This window comes from Chroicocephalus ridibundus, chromosome 17, assembly GCF_963924245.1.
Source record: "Chroicocephalus ridibundus chromosome 17, bChrRid1.1, whole genome shotgun sequence".
In the NCBI taxonomy this organism is placed as follows: Eukaryota; Metazoa; Chordata; class Aves; order Charadriiformes; family Laridae; genus Chroicocephalus; species Chroicocephalus ridibundus.
This window is the reverse complement of record NC_086300.1, coordinates 2,715,077-2,722,805: the sequence shown is the minus strand read 5'-3', so window position 1 is coordinate 2,722,805 and position 7,729 is coordinate 2,715,077. Positions and strand designations below refer to the sequence as shown.

Genomic DNA, 7,729 nt, shown 5'->3' with positions numbered 1-7,729 from the left:
CTCACAAATGTAAATCACTTTAAAGGTCATTATCTGAGACCTCTGCGTCGCACCTCTAGGTTTCCGCTTCCTTCGCTATCGTACGTGAAGAGTATGAACAAATCGGCATGATGCAGTACCTGAAAGGAGATGATGAACTGTAGGAAAAGGCCCACCTTGCAATTAACTATGGATATCGATAGATGAATTCCCACGGGAGCTTTGCTGGCACTGCTTCCCCGTGCGTTACACCTCGAGTAGCTGATAGAGGCACAGCCAGACCAAGGACTTACCCGTAACCCTTTCCACGCGCTTCCCTGGCAAACTGCTGGGCTGTGTAGAAATAGCCAAGGCAGCAGAGAAATCGGGGCAATTCAGTCCCTCTTCACATCCCCTACGAGAGGGGATGAGCCTCCTCAGAGACACCGCGACAGCCGGCTGTTGGGAGGCAGGACGGAGCTGTAGTTGGGCACTGGGTTGTGGTCCAGGTCTCCGATAGGAAAAGGTCTCCCGGTATCTCAGCCGCTCGTCTGTAATACATGAACAATAACGCACCGTGTTTTGCCTGCGGCTGTTTAAATTGGAAACTCCCCGGCCTGGGGCTGTTTCATAGCAGGTATGTGTACTGTTCTTGGCCTTGATTCCGCTTGAGGAGCTAAATGCATAATTTTGTAAGCGTAACTTCGTCCCTGCTGCCCTTCTGATGGGAATGTCACAGTTCTTTGTGCCTCCTTTCAATGGCTATGACCACGTCGCAATATTGGAAGAAGAAGTAATATATTAGCTGCTTCTCATTCTCCCTTTCACCTTCCCAAGCCCCTCACACCCTGTTCATCCCTTCTTCCCCAGGAATCTTTTCCAGGTTGGGAGAAACTACGCTAACACAATACAAGCAGCTGTAAGTTAATTTAAACATGATAAAAGAATTATCCTCTCCCAATGCCTTGTTCTATTTTTCTGAGCAGAGATGTAACATATATATAATTAGAATATATTCTATTTTTATATATATATATATACGTACACACACACAAAAGAAAATACCTTATGATATATAAATATGCAAGAACACCAGCTCTCCCGAGCAAACAGTTTTCACACTAAACAACATCCCAGGAACAGGGGGAAAAATACTTTAGGCATTATGCAAATAAACGAGGGTTTATACCCTGGAAATGCAACTGCAACCTCAGGTACAACAGCATGGCGAACCGTAATTAATAGCACTGACAGCAAGTAGGGAGCAGATTGCTACAAAAGGGCCTGTGGGTGGTAAAATAAAAATCTCAAATGGATGCACAGCTCCGAATCTGCATTTTACAAGTGCTGTGGAATTAAGCTTTGGTTACGACTGGGAGCAGGGAATTAGGGCTCCTGAAGTCCTCGCCTGGTTGTATATTAAATGTCTTTATGCCTTGGGTTGCCTCATCTAGAAAGGAAGGATGGGAATAATTTCCTTTCCCACAAACAAATTGTAAATTTGCTAATCTTTGTAAAAAAACTTAGAGATGCTCAAGGGAAAGGGGTTTTCAAGGAGGTGGTGGTGGGGAATCACTTGCTTAGGTAACTGCAAGCATCGTATGTGTGTCCATCTCAGAAGCTGGTTTTTTTCATCTCTTACGCTCACTGAAAGAATTTAGAAATCTTTTCCAGTCAGCTTTAGAGATGAGGAACGAGTGCTGCCGTAGTCACCCTGGCTGACGAGAATCCATAAAGCTCCCGGTCGCCAGGGCCGGGGCAGGAGCACTCGCCCAAAGCGGGGCTCGTACAAATCCTGGAACAGGTTTGGGGGAAGCCATAAAGCTGATTATCATGCTGGGTTTTTTAATCATCTTCGTGAGACAATTTTAATAGTGAGAAACAGATATTTTTTTTTTTTTTGCTGTTGTTGCATTCAGGAAAGGGAAATGTATTTTCAAACACACCCTTCTCTACCGGCCACACCAGCTCTTTGTCTTAGTGGCTGCTCATCCACCCCTCCATCCCCGGGGCTCCACGGAGAGCGAGCCACTGCCTTAAACACCCCAACAACCTGCGGCCGAACCTGGTGCTCACCAGGACAAAATTCATCTGTCGCCGCAGCCAGGGCTAGCGGTATTTCAGGGCGGTAGTTCCATAGAAAACTTAGAGCGTACCTCTTTCCTTTTCAGCCCTTAATCAGACTGAATTATAAAATGACCGCTCCAACGGCGATGCTAAAATCGTAGCGACGATGGCACCACCAAGCCCTGCAGATGTTCCTCGCGCCCTGCACGCTGCCGCTGGGTTTCGAATGGCTCAAACGACATTCCTGCCACCACAAATTACTGTCGTGAGCTCCGCACTACTGTCCCCAACGGCAGCGAGGGGGAGATTAGAGTGTGACATCCTGCAGTGTGGTAATTACCAGCACAGCTCCCAAAAAAGGCTCAACTCACAAGCTGGATCTAAGGAAGCAGAAAACACCTGCACGTTCCCGCTCAGCTACCAGGAGAGGATCTCTGCAACAACCTTCATCTCCTCCCACAATTTTCTCATTACAAAAGGACGAGGAAGAACCTGTGAGCCCGATTCACAGCCTGAAAACTCTCCAAAGGCCGAGGTTTATTTTTCTTTCCTTTTTTTTTTACACCACAAATCCTGATTGTTTAGCAAGTAGGCCAGAGCAGGCAGCAATTTTGCTTTTTCCACAGGAAAATTGAGCTAAATTTTGTTGATCCCCTCCTCAATTTGAACTAAAGTTATAAAAATTAGACAGGTGGTTCTGTTACTTTTTTAAAAACCTGACAAAACCTCCAGCGTGTGCTGGCAGAATGCATGTAAAGCCTTTTTCCTCTGCACAAAATACACAACTAATGAGATTTCGGGATTGCTGTGATAAAGAAAAAGGAAAGGCTTTCCTTATTTATTTTTTTTTTAGAGCGGGTTTGCTATTCTTTTAAGAAGAATAGTGGGTTTCATGCTCTGTGACAAGCCGCACGCAAGTACCTACTGCCTTCCTGGTGCCTGCTCTTGAGGGTTATTTCCATGACTCCGCTTCGCTGCAGAAGGTTTTTAAGTCTGCCAGCCGACAGACCTACAGAAAAATAAGAAAAAAGAAAACCCGGCATGAGAATTTCTTAACTCCTCACCCTTTCTAGCTGAGGGAGGTGGGGGTAACTCGCCGTGCCTGACTGTCCACGAGGAACTGTACGACGTGTGATCGCTCCCGCTGCTGGCAAAGCGAGCGGGCGATGCCCGGAGGGGTCCGACAGCAAGAGACGCACGAGTTTGTGCGGGAATCTCCAAAAAAACAGCCTGTGCCATGAGCTTCGGCACCAGGAACACGGGACCGCTCAACGCCCAGCAGCGAAGAGCAAGACAGAAGCTTGAAGCAATCGTCAGGTTATTTTATTTAACATTTACGCTACCTCTTGTTATTGCACTTTCTTGACACCTCCACGCCTCCCTTGCAGGCCAGGTTATCTTTACCTCCTTGGCTCCTGCAGAATTCCTCCACAACTTCGACGAGAGTTTGCGACCCTCCAGAAACAAGGTTTTTCTTGGTGTTTCTTCGAAGGAATAATACTCCCTACCAATATGCCCAGCCTGAGAAAACTGGTAAGATCATCAAGCAGAGTGGTACTGGCTGCAATAACTTCCTAGCTGTTACGAAGCTCCCCATGGCTCAAACGGGTAATTATCTCCATGTTGTGCTGACAGGTCCCCATCTGTTTAGGGCTGAACATTGCATCTTAAAATCAAGCAGAAAGGAAGAGCACCAGTTACACTCTGACAGGTTCGCTCGGCTCTTCAGGAAACCAGAGGAACTCGATTTCAGATGCTAATGAATTCTTAGTAATCCACTTCTTTTTTTTTTGTGCCGGTCTCTTATTCCTCTGCAAAACTGGAAGGTGGAGAAAAACTGAAGATGGGAAAAATATAAGGAATATTTATAAGGAAGGAGCAGAGTGGAAAAACCTCGAGGCCGGATTCTCAGCGAGGATTTGGCAACTGCAGAGGAACGACTCTGACGCGAGGGAAACCCTTAATATCTGATGAAGGATGAACAACGTGCCCAGGGCACAAACCTGCACCGCCTCCGCATCCACCTCTGGATGGATCCTTGCCTCTCTCAGCCTTACGTTTCCTCCACCTGAAGGTTTAGTGCCACCGTCAGAGGCAGGAAGAAAACAAGACTCTGGAACTCTGGATTCTGCCTCTGGCATCTTCAAAGAACTCTGGGGAAGTCCCTCAGCTCCTCCTGCTTCAGCGTGTTTCGATCAGCGTTACCTCCTCCACGGGGCACCTCACACGGCTCCGATTTAACGCGCACAAAACCCTTTCAGATCCTTGGTTGAAAGGCACGGTAGGACAGAGCGTCGTTATTTTGACTGGGCCATGATCACTGTCCAAAAGGAGATGCAGGAGACAAGGAGAAAATGGCAAATCCTGGCATTAAACCCGCTTCTGCGCCCCATGCCCCAAACCAAGACACTTAGGATCCTAAGAGGAAGGAGGATATCTGGAAATTCTGTGTCTTAGTGAAGATCCTGCCCCGGTTTTACGCAGTCCTGCACTGGAAGAGGATGGCAGTTTGGGCTGATAGTGCAGTGGGGACATGGGTGACACAGCACCACAGAACTGCACTGAGGATTAGGCCATGGATTAACCTCAGTCCTTCAGTTCAGCATGGAACATAATAAGTGATTACTTCTTCATTTCTTCTGTTTACCTAATTTTTTTCTTAAATTTTCCATCTTTTTTTTGTTGTTTTAAATTCCTCCAGCTGCGCCTCCTCCGTATCGCTGCACAGTTCCGCAAGCGAAATAACACGAAAAATGGATTTTGCGTTATCAAAATTCCCATCGGCTTCTCAGCAGATCAAGCCATGTCCGAGGTCCGGGCTGGGACGCTGGATGTATAAACCTTGCGCCCCTTCTTAGCCCGGTGCCATTCATCAGCCCTGAAGCAGAAAGGCCAGCCGAGGAGGGCACGGCGATTTTATCTCGAGCATTCATTAACGAGGATGACACAAAACAGTGCCGTGATTCGCTCCATGTCCCTGCACGACGCAGAGCGGAGCCGGTGCTGGATGAGTCAACAGTCCCCCACTAATAGTATATTTTTATCATTTCGTAACAAGTCTTAAACTGCTTTCTTCAAGAGAAATGAAAGGCTGCATCTGAGCCCCTTAATAACATTTCAGAGTTTCAATGAAACCGCGGTAGAGAATAAACATTTGGCAAATGAGGAAAAATTTGATTTAAACAGAGTAAGTACTGAAGAAATTTTACTGCCTAAGACCGCATATGAAGTGACACAAAACTTGGAAGCATTATGTCTTTCTTCTGCAGTTTATTATTATTATTTCTATTTTGTAATGTTTATAGCGCACTAGATGCCCGTCCTTATTAGTGCTGGTCCTAGTGGTGCAATTTTTCCAGCATTCTCTTTTGACTCCCACCACATTTGGTATTTTCTTTTAGTGCCCCAGCTCAATTCAAGAGACCGCAAAAGAATGCCAGCTTTCTGCCTCTTGCTCAACAGCTTTCTAGTTATTTACGTCTCGCCCTTGTGGTGGTAGGGAATGCCCGAAGACATGAAGAATGGATACTCTAAAATAAAGGTAAAAAGCACACTTGAAATAAGTAATCCTTCTGGGTTACTCTGGGAGGCTGCACACGCTGCCCGCCCCCGGCGTGGAAAACGCAACCAGGCTGGCGTGAGCAGGATGGAGGGCAGCGAGAACGACCCTTCCCTTGCAGAAACAGGCACGGTTTTTCCAAGCACGACAGACCACGGAGCCCCTTCCCCGGCCCTGGGACCCTTTGGCCTGTAAGGGGCCTCCGGGGGCTTCTCCACTCTCCCACCTCGATGCGCAAAAGCTTCCTTGCTTTTCCGCGAAGGTATCCCCATCTAACCGCCCTGATTTCCTATTTGCACCTAGCCCTACGTTTAAATAGAGGTGCTGCGGCTATCACACCGCTCTCCTATGTTCTTCCTGAAAATCATGCACGCGATAAATGAAATAATGACTGAAAACCGTGCTGGTTTTATAGCCCAAAAGGTTTAGATCTTGCCTACGTGGCCGTTGCAGAAGAATTTAACGACATGCTTAATCGCGGCTTTGGTGCTACCTCCCGGCTTCCTGTGGGGTTTCGATGCCTAACGTGCTTGGGCTCTTTGGAAAAATCTCACTACCGTCTGCCGTCTAAGCCCGAGGTATTTGAAAAGCTGACTCCATCGCAGTCCCGCTCTTGTCACTGAAATGTTGCCACCGTTCCTGCCACTGACAGTAGCAGAGCACCAGAGACACCGCTGATATTTTTACCCAAGTTACATAAAGTTGCTCACACGTTCGGTGTAGGCAGGGCAAAGATAAATTAGGTACACAAGACAAGGCCACTCATGCATAGAATAAGCAGTTAGCACTCCGGCAGAACCATCACCATCGTTTATAACAACTCAATTGTATTTTTTTCCTTATTGGCTTTCATCCTGTCATCTCAAAACAGTTTACAAACATTGACTAGATTACAGAGCCTCAAATGAAAAAACAACCCTGCGACTCATTCAACCAATTTAAACCAAACACAGCATAATACTTTTACCACACAACGCAATCAAATTGCAGAACTCGGTATCACTGTTCCTGCCGTTAATTACACCAATCATTATGTAGGTAGACGTATTTATGTAGGTCCAACGCTGCATATTAAACGTGGGAGCCTGGATGTAGGTTCAGACTCAGGAAACCCTTAAACCACTGTCAAGCTCCAGAAGAGGGATACTCCGTATCTGTCCCATTTTATTATATTCTTTCCCCAAGCACTGGTATCTGGTAACTACCAGAAACATTGTCATTGGTGTAAACGAACAGGGACGGCAGTCTGAAATTCTTTATTCTGGCATCCCTGAACTGCAACTCTTTTGTGGTGGAACACAGAGGTACAAAACAGGGAAACGGCGATGGGGATGAGGAGAACGATACCGCCCCGTGCGAGAGAGAATTGCTGAAGGATTTAGAGGCAGAATGCACTGCGTGAAGAGGTAATTCAGCCAGGCGTTGCCAGCAATCTCCCAGATGGAAAAAGAAACAGGGACAACATAAGTCTTTAGGCTCTACCCGGCTGGTGCTGCTCAACCGTCCAGTCAGACTACGCAGAAGTGCCTGGGAGGCACATTATTTCTGCACACTCAACTAATTTACCTTTTCGGCACAAATACTGCAATGGTGGTTTCATCATCATGGCATTCCCACTCATTAATATTAGCAGCAGTTAGCAGATGATGCCCTATCATTATATTTGGAGTTGATTTTTGTTTTGTTTCTATTTCAGTTTCTAAGGACAGTTCTTCCTTCAATCAAGTTCCAGAAAACACAAACAAACCAACCAACAACTGTCTTTGGGAAAAAAAAAACCTACTGGGGAAAAAGTCCTTTAAAGCAGCTGCAGCCCTCTGCTGCCATCGTATGGGAACTGCCTTCGGAGCAGCAAGGAAACCTCTCCCAAGAGGTTGTTACTATCCCCAAGAGAACTAGTTAGTTATAGTCAGCTACTTTCGGAAGCAGAATTTGCAAAAAGAAATAGTTATTTTAAAACCCAGTTTGTTAGGGAATACGAACTGTTTACTGCTCTGACAAAGAATGGCAGCTCGCAGGGGGTTTCCTGAGATCGCAGCACCATGGAACGATACTATTTTACAGTATAATGCAATAGCGTGTAACGGCTGCACGGCAATTTGTAACTCCCTTGTTGTAGCACAGCCTCCACTAACAATGTTTGCA

The 7,729-nt window shown here is 46.4% G+C and overlaps 1 long non-coding RNA gene across 1 annotated transcript; it reads right to left on the bottom strand.

Annotated features, from left to right (window-relative positions):
• Positions 1 to 284: 284 nt before the first annotated feature.
• Positions 285 to 3,501, bottom strand: LOC134524606 (uncharacterized). Its single transcript, XR_010073606.1, has 3 exons — positions 3,369 to 3,501; positions 2,947 to 3,034; positions 285 to 509 (listed from the first exon to the last, which is right to left on the bottom strand). It is a non-coding gene; the product is annotated as an uncharacterized LOC134524606 (long non-coding RNA).
• Positions 3,502 to 7,729: the final 4,228 nt, after the last annotated feature.